General features: G+C 32.9%; 1 pseudogene; it reads right to left on the reverse strand.

Annotated features, from left to right (window-relative positions):
• Window positions 1-944: 944 nt before the first annotated feature.
• Window positions 945-3,602, reverse strand: LOC112770586 (probable protein phosphatase 2C 76; annotated as a pseudogene).
• Window positions 3,603-10,105: the final 6,503 nt, after the last annotated feature.

Consider the following 10,105-nt stretch of genomic DNA (forward strand, 5'->3'; position numbering starts at 1 on the left):
AAAAGATAAAACGTAAGTCAAATTGGTTATTCCGTTAGTTAGATGATAACGATATAATGACGTGTTACGTTAAGTATCACGTGGCATGATGACGTGGTAGGTCAACGCCACGTGTCACAAGATGATTGGTTGACATGTAAAAAAGTTATTTATAATCAAAATAGTTATTGAAAGTTTAGACGTAAGTTATTTTTATTCTTAAATTTTTTAAAATTAATCAAATTAGTACTTATATAAATTTCTTTTATTTTTTTCATAATATTAAATTTGAAGTATTTTTTTATAGTACTAATTTTAATATTATTTTTTAGACTTTAATAAATAAATTTTTTTTACATAAAATAATTAAATTATTATAAAGTTATGTCATTTGTATTTTAAATTTTATATTTTTAAATTGTAATTTTTTATAGTGACATTTTTTTATTTAAACGAGTTTATTAAATTATGGTTGATTATATATTTAAAAATTTACTATTTTAAGTTTATAGTTTTTTTTTTGAAAATAACTACTATATTTATTTAGTGAAATATAAAAGATTAAAACATTTAAAATAACTACTATATTTATTTAGTGAAATTTAAAATATTAAAATTCTAGTTTTTTAATATTTTAAAATAACTACTATATTTATTTAGTGAAATAAAAGATTAAAATATTTAAAATAACTACTATATTTATTTAGTGAAACTCAAAATATTAAAACTCTAGTTTTTAATATTTTAAAATAATTACTATATTTTGTAACACCCTCACTATCAGAAGTCACGCTTCCAGCTGCGCCACTCTAATAGCAATAAGTATTACGACGACTTTACATATTAAATACTAAAATAGGAGCATGTGACTCGACACTGTATCCCTGATTTCTTTGAACATCGAAAGTAAATACTTTATCTTAAAAAAAGCAAACAAACAGGCATAGATTCATATACAAGACTCCTTACATAATAACTCAATATATTATACATATAAAACATACAATTCATATCCCTCTTACAAACTTGTAATAACAAAGACGATGGAAGAAAATAATCTAAACAATACAACAGCATATAAACCAAACGCAGTATAACTCTTCTTAATGCTTCTTCATCCGGTTCCTAAAAAGGTAAAGCTGTAGGGGGGTAAGAACCTAACCACACGGTCTCACCATGGAATTTCAAAGTTGTCATAAAAAGATATTGAATAAGAAAACTGTTCTCAAGCTCAGTGATTATCATTGCTTTATGAATCTTTTAAAACCTATAGGAAATCGTTCAAAAACTTTTTTAAAGAAACAATGTTTAATATTTCAGAAATTCAAAACATTTCCTTTCTTATAAGAAAATCTCAATCAGAAACCAACTACGCAATCAAACAACACAGTCATCATTTCAGCACCAAAGTTCATTCTCAAATGTAGCACGCCAGGACAAACACAAGCAAGACAGATAAGGAAAGCACAAGTAGGTAGCAGTTACAGCAAATAGTTCAAGTAGCAGTTAAGAACAGTTTAGCAATTAGGCAAACCAAAACAAGTTCAAACCCAAGCAAAACATACAAATGCATATAATGCATGCCTGTCCTATGGCTGATGAGGCTCATCTGTCGGTTATCCAGCCAACCCGACAAGTCTGAATTGTCCTTAGACTGTCCCCCGACGTGCATCCCCAAGAGTCTATGCATAGCATTTTTTCTCAAATAATCAATATTGCTCAATGGGGGTAACATTCCCAGGAATTTATATAGTGCCCGGTCACACTTACGTCGTAGGGTCAACAGAGTATCGAGTTTTCAACCTGGTACACGTGGTGGCAAGCCACGACACTTAATCCAGAGAACCTCGTATCTCAGATATTTCAAATTCATAAGCCATATAAATAATTCATTCATCATTCATCAATATCTAAGTCATTCTCAATATCATCATCATTCGTCAATCCTATATCCCATTTCCAAATTCATTCAAAAATCATATTTCAAATCAATCCTCATCATCATTTTTTCCGTTTCGTTCACTAACAATTCTCAATCCAAAACATAACTTTTTCTTTGATAAGTGAAGTAATCTTAAGTCATATAATGCTTAAAATTAAACCTTTTAAAATAACTACTTCAAATGAAACTTCTAATTTTATAAATCGGCAACATCTCCTCTAAAACTCGGATTCTGCCACCCTTTTTGGGTCCCATCCAAGTATTTCTCAAACCTTTTCCAAACCTCAATCATTTTCCAAGATTCAGCTAGTTCCAATATCAAATTATTTTCAAAGCGAATAAGTGCCCATAATAAATCTCTTTTTAAAATCAAACCAGCTCAAATACTAAATTATTTATAAAATCATTTATAAAGTCACTAACTCAAAATTAAACCATTTCCAAAGCCAGTCACAAAAAAAAAACCATTTCCAAAGCCAATTCCTTTACATCATCAAAAATAGCTTCAAAACCAAGAAAAGCCATTTTTCATAATAATCAACAAAATAACCTTTCAAACTAATTTCTTTCCAGCAATCACAAACTATTCAAGCAATCAAGCAATCAATCATTCAATCCAGCAAACAACCAGATTTAGAAGACAATTATAATCACAGGCATATGTTCTCTCACATTAATATCTATTTATCACAACTCTGTAATATAAATATATTTTAAGAAAAACCCTACCTCGATTAGCCAAAGTTCAGTAGTTAAACGCATCAATTCCTCTTCCGTTCATCAACTACTGAGAGAGCAATTGCTTTACCAGCCTTCAATATTATAGTCCCAGAATCTCTAACATAGAGATAGTTATCAACCAAAACAGCGGATGAAGCAGTAGAGCCATCATCCCGGAAAGTGTCTTTTTCAGAATTCAGAAATTGAGAATAAGTCCCTTGATACGTTTCACTTATAGCCAATTTGGCATCAGTAAAGAAAATTTGGATGCTTCATGAGATTATCAAAGAGATGCTCGATGAGAACTACCATGACCATCAAATATTCCAAATAAGCATACTGAATGACCACCAAACTTCAATGTTTTAATATCATAAAATTCCTCCATCGTTACTCTCTTCCATCTAAAGCTTGACAGCTAAGCCTTCCATCCTCACTTTTCCACCCTTCACTTGCAAACCGGCCATCATCATCTTTTTCTGGCATCGTATTCACAAGAGAACCAACACTTCTTGACACAGAACCCATATCCACCATCATCACTGTGAATGTCTTAAATTGACGAATAAGAAATACTAGGGACAGCTTGCAAACTCCTCTTAGTGTTGTTTATTCTCACTTGTTTGGAAAAGGTTCCAGCTTGAACAACCAAAGACTTAGACGACTACTGCATACCATCTAACCGACCAACCAAGAAGACAGGAGTTCCGGCGACAGTTTTCAGCAACCACACCCACAGTAGCGCAGCTTCCAACATAATCAAATAGAGCGACAGTAACCTTCGAGCAACTCCGATGAGCTTCATAAGCGGTGGTAAGAAAGGCGGTCCCGACGGCCAGAGGCTCCAGCAGCGGTGGTGAGATTTGGCGGCAGTGACGTAAACATCGTCTCCTTCCTCGCGTCGCACTCCTCCTCCGTCAGTCTCCTCTCTTCGGGCACTCTCTCTCCTCGGCTCCACCATGGATGGCGGTGACTCTGCTTGTGGTGAGGACAACGATGGTGACCTCAGCAGTGGCAGCGGCGGCAAGATGCGACAGCAGCGGTGGCTTCTCCCCTGCGCGCGCTCTGCTCCTCCCTCGCATGGCTCTGGTTCGCGCTCCTCTTCCTCTGACGGCGACGGCCTCAGCCGCGACAAAGAGCGGCGGAACAGCCCACCAGCTCCGGTGCGTCTTCCCCCTTCCACCGCCGCTCTTCCCTCTCTTTCTCTCTGTTTTCTCGGATTTCACTCTCTCTTCCCTGCTTTCCCTATTTCTATTCCCCTTCTCTTTTTCTTTTAGTTTGTTCTAAAGCTATGTTTCTTTAAAGGAAAGGGGGTATGGCGGTGGTGGTTATGGGTTAGGGTACAATTAGGGTTTTATTTAGGGTAAATGTAAAATTAAGAATTTTTGGGTAAATTGAGGCTTTGTTAAATTTTAATAAAATTAAGAGATATTATATTAAATTAAATTCTAAATTAATCTTTTAAAATTATTTTGAAGATATTATTTAATTATTAATTTGTTGATTAGCTTTTAATTAAATATTTTAATTTAAAATATAAAATAATATAATTAATTTTCTTTGTTTATAAGAATTAAAGTATTAAATTATAAAATATTAATTATTTAAACCAAATCATATAAAATTCTTATTATTTTACATTTACTAAACTTTATAATTTAAATATAGAAAATAATTCCTTAATTATAAAATTAGATAAAACCTTAAATTACTTTAAACTCAATTAATCAAAATTTGCTTTAATTATCTTTAATAAAATAATTTTTAAAATTAAAATACATAATGAATAAATAAATTAAAATTAGCTCTTAATAAGATTTTCTAAAATTTCTGGGTCTTACATCCTACCTACCTTATAAAAATTTTCGTCCTCGAAAATTGATACAAAATAAAAGAGATTTCATATTACTTCGTTCTTGAACTCATTTAAAGAAAAGGCAAAAGGTCCTCAATATATATACATATAGTTTTATATACCAGGATTTTCATATAAAAATATGAAGGGTATAAGTATTATGTGAAACAAGGTTACAAGATAGGCTTGATGTACAAGATGATATGTTTCAAACATGTGATGGTAAAGCAAGGCAGTAAAAGGTTATAAAACAAGTCAGAGTTAAAACGATGTGCTTAACATCCGTATACTAATCTCATACCAACTTCAGAGACTCAACTATTCAAACTTTAACATAACTTATCTCCACCATTCTTAACCGTACTTCATTGAACAATTCATCCGAAGATTTCCAATTTTGTCAAACACTTTGCAAACCTTACTACTGGTCATAGGTCCCACATTAACAAAACTTTCACGTAAAACAAGGTTTCACAATTCCCTGTGACGTCGTACACTTACGAGTTTCACCTTTTACGTTCATCAAACGTGTCCTAAAGGACTAACGTGTCGTTTACTAAGTCCAACGGTCGCACAAGATACCAAAACTAATCTCGAGTATATTCAGAAAAATAATAGACCATAGAAAAGAAAGAAAAGTGACAGGGGCAGCATTCGCGAGAATTTGAAAGAATAAATGCAATTACAGATAAACAATGATGCTCAAGCAACGAAGCTTGCTAGAAAGAAATCAATTGACAATTTCAAGGATAACCTTTGGATCAAAGAAATTCAATAGGATCAATAAGAAGAAAATCAGCGCATTAATTTAAAACATTTCCAAGTTGAGTCGAACAAGTATGAGATTTCATAGAAAATGAATGATTAAAGACAATGGTGACGCATTACTGCGGAACAACTTCAAATGATCACGGGGGTTTCATAGTTCGTGGAGGAGTACGGAATCAATAGCCGTATTGCAAAAGTTTTAACGTAGTCAGAAGTGTAAGCAGATCAAGGTGTACATAAGGTACAAATGGTGAAGCAAGAAAATTTAAATTACATTTCAAGAAAAGAAAAGGAGGAACGATATGTCAAATTGAACGGCACAATTTAGAATACATAAGCCAATACAACAATAAAAAGAGACACTTTACATTTTCAAAGATTCAAGGGTCGGCATCATATCCAAAACAATTCCAATGTTATGTTAAAGAGTACAAGACTTTATAAGGAGAAGTATAATGGCAAGGATAGACGTTCTTAAAGATTCAGATAACAATTTATAAATAAGAGGTGGACGTATGGAGAAATTAAAGAACTTCAATAGGGATGATAAGAAAATGGTGCATTCATTAGAATTGATTTCGAGCTAAATCAAGGTACAAGATTCACACGAAAGCGACCAGAGTCAAGGACGTCATTTACCAAATCCAAGGGAATGTGTAAGAAACACAATCAAATGAAAGATCTACAAGGAATAGATAAACTTAAGAGAAAGATCGTTCTACCTAATGAAAAGAGAAGATATGAAATAAACAATTGAGGGAACTGAAAAAAGTATAGATGTTTGCGTTACCTCGAAACTTCGCGACTCCTTATAACCTTGTACACTTACCAAATTCATTTTTTTGTGCGCACAATTCACATCACTAGGAGCTAACATACAAGGAATACGGAACTTGAGAAAAGGAGGACAAACGGCATAAACGGTACTTGCAAGAAATTAGGAGGATACTCAGGTTCGCAATTGGACAAAGATGGTATTTCGCAAAGATTTTGAAAGAATACGTGAGATTATCAACAAACAAGGATGTATATAAGCTATGTAATGTATCGTAAGGAGCGTTAATTCGAAAGCTTAAGAAGGAATTCTAAATCAAAGAGCTTCGACATGGGCAATAATAAGAAAGAGAGTATAACAATTTAGAACATCTTCAAATTGAACCTAAAGGAATTGGATTATCTCTTTCTAAAGAAAGTATATAAATTCAATATTTTTCAAAAATAACTAAAAGATAAATATTATGTTATGCTAAATTAATTGGAATAAAAGCAAAATCTTACCTTAGGAGGTTTGAAGAGTTCGTAAATACATAATCAAGTAAATATGTATATATATATATATACATAAAAATTCGAATAATGTTGTAAAAGGATCAAATTATGTTTAAATGAGAAAATCTAAGGTAAAGTATTCTTGTAAGGATAAATAAAGACTAAGTAGTACTTTTAGATAAAAGCATGTTGTAACTATATAAAGAAATTATTTATTTTTTGTAGGAAAATACTTATAAAATCAAAGGTTGTCGTATTCAGAATTCAAATAATGGTTACAATCAAAATCAAACAGAAAAAGAACTAAAATGGAACTATTTTTAAAAGAGATTCCAAGATAAGAGTTGTAGGAGAAAACTACTATAATTGATACATTTTATCAAATCAAGGTCAGTTTTTATTATTTTTATGAAGAAACATAAAACCGAAGATTGTAATCCGAGCAGGACACACAATAGTTGCAGAACACGAAACAGGAGAACTAAATCGCATAATCAGTTTACTACGAATCACGACTCTTAAGATTTCAAATAATTTAGGAATCAAGGATTATGCATTGCACCAAAACTAATTCAAGATCAAATCAATAAATACCAAGTTTCTGAACAGTGTCAAGGTTGAATGTTCCTTAAAGATTCTAGCAACAATTAGGAACATAATCAAACAAGGATGTATATGGATGAGGAGATATGGTAGAAAAATATCCAAAACACATTCCAAGAAGAAATCGAAAACTAGAGATTCCAATACAATTGATAAAGAAAACGATAATGTCAAGCACAAATAAAGATTATACGTCAAAACGGAACTAATCTCTAGAACTTAGTTTCTAACGTTCCCAAAACCCGCGACTCGCGTTATCACTATGACTCGCATATCGCCTATGATAACCCATTAATGCTTACATATATATAATTCACTAGTATTAAGCCGGCCAAACATAATACCGAGAATTATGCAATGCAAGATTAATGGCATTAATCAATAGACCGTCATGTGCATAAAGCTCTAATTCTCGTTATTTAAACAAGACCTACTACATGACAGACTCTCAGAGTATGCAATTGAAGCATAATCAGTCCATTCCCAAGGCTCTACAGAAAAGACCGCTCTGATACCATAATGTAACACCCTCACTATCAGAAGTCACGCTTCCGGCTGCGCCACTCTAATAGCAATAAGTATTACGACTACTTTACATATTAAATACTAAAATAGGAGCCTGTGACTCGACACTGTATCCCTGATTTCTTTGAACATCGGAAGTAAATACTTTATCTTAAAAAAAGCAAACAAGCAGGCATAGATTCATATACAAGACTCCTTACATAATAAATCAATATATTATACATATAAAACATACAATTCCTATCCCTCTTACAAACTTGTAATAACAAAGACGAGGGAAGAAAATAATCTAAACAATACAACAGCATATAAACCAAACGCAGTATAACTCTTCTTAATGCTTCTTCATCCGGTTCCTGAAAAGGTAAAGCTGTAGGGGGGTGAGAACCTAACCACACGGTCTCACCATGGAATTTCAAAGTTGTCATAAGAAGATATTTAATAAGAAAACTATTCTCAAGCTCAGTGATTATCATTGCTTTATGAATCTTTTAAAACCCATAGGAAATCGTTCAAAAACTTTTTCAAAGAAACAATGTTTAATATTTCAGAAATTCAAACCATTTCCTTTCTTATAAGAAAATCTCAATCGGAAACCAACTACGCAATCAAACAACACAGTCATCATTTCAGCACCAAAGTTCATTCTCAAATGTAGCACGCCAGGACACAAGCAAGATAGGCAAGGAAAGCACAAGTAGGTAGCAGTTACAGCAAATAGTTCAAGTAGCAGTTAAGAACAGTTTAGCAATTAGGCAAATCAAAACAAGTTCAAACCCAAGCAAAACATACAAATGCATATGATGCATGCCTGTCCTATGGCTGATGAGGCTCATCTGTCGGTTATCCAGCCAACCCGACAAGTCTGAATTGTCCTTAGACTGTCCCCCGACGTGCATCCCCAAGAGTCTATGCATAGCTTTTTTTCTCAAATAATCAATATTGCTCAATGGGGGTAACATCCCCAGGAATTTATATAGTGTCCGGTCACACTTACGTCGTAGGATCAACAGAGTATCGAGTTTTCAACCTGGTACACGTGGTGGCAAGCCACGACACTTAATCCAGAGAACCTCGTATCTCAGATATTTCAAATTCATAAGGCATATAAATAATTCATTCATCATTCATCAATATCTAAGTCATTCTCAATATCATCATCATTCGTCAATCCTATATCCCATTTCCAAATTCATTCAAAAATCATATTTCAAATCAATCCTCATCATCATTCTTTCCGTTTCGTTCACTAACAATTCTCAATCCAAAACATAACTTTTTCTTTGATAAGTGAAGTAATCTTAAGTCATATAATGCTTAAAATTAAACCTTTTAAAATAACTACTTCAAATGAAACTTCTAATTTTATAAAATTTCGGCAACATCTCCTCTAAAACTCGGATTCTGCCACCCTTTTCGGGTCCCATCCAAGTATTTCTCAAACCTTTTCCAAACCTCAATCATTTTCCAAGATTCAGCTAGTTCCAATATCAAATTATTTTCAAAGCGAATCAGTGCCCATAATAAATCTCTTTTTAAAATCAAACCAGCTCAAATACTAAATCATTTATAAAATCATTTATAAAGTCACTAACTCAAAATTAAACCATTTCCAAAGCCAATTCCTTTACATCATCAAAAATAGCTTCAAAACCAAGAAAAGCCATTTTTCATAATAATCAACAAAATAACCTTTCAAACTAATTTCTTTTCAGCAATCACAAACTACTCAAGCAATCAAGCAATCAATCATTCAATCCAGCAAACAACCAGATTTAGAAGACAATTATAATCACAGGCATATGTTCTCTCACATTAATATCTATTTATCACAACTCTGTAATATAAATATATTTTAAGAAAAACCCTACCTCGATTAGCCAAAGCTCAGTAGTTAAACGCATCAATTCCTCTTCTGTTCATCAACTCCTGAGAGAGCAATTGCTTTACCAGCCTTCAATATTATAGTCCCAGAATCTCCAACATTAGTAACATAGAGATAGTTATCAACCAAAACAGCAGTTGAAGCAGTAGAGCCATCATCCCGGAAAGTGTCTTTTTCAGAATTCAAAAATTGAGAATCAGTCCCTTGATACGTTTCACTTATAGCCAATTTGGCACAAGTAAAGAAAATTTGGATGCTTCATGAGATTATCAAAGAGATGCTCTTTCAAATACTCTGCAGCATGAGAACTACCATGACCATCAAATATTCCAAATAAGCATAATGTTTTAATATCATAAAATTCCTCCATCGTTACTCTCTTCCATCTAAAGCTTGAATACCCACAGCTAAGGGTGTGTTTGTGAAACACGTTGGAGAGGATAAAAGTGTGTTTCAATGCTTTGAACGATGTTTTTTTATGTTTGGCAATTTTTCTTCCCTGAACGCCAACGTGATTCTGCATTTCAAAAGTTCGTTCACAAGAAGCAAAAAATTAGAG

The sequence above is a fragment of the Arachis hypogaea genome, chromosome 18, assembly GCF_003086295.3.
Source record: "Arachis hypogaea cultivar Tifrunner chromosome 18, arahy.Tifrunner.gnm2.J5K5, whole genome shotgun sequence".
NCBI lineage: Eukaryota > Viridiplantae > Streptophyta > Magnoliopsida > Fabales > Fabaceae > Arachis > Arachis hypogaea.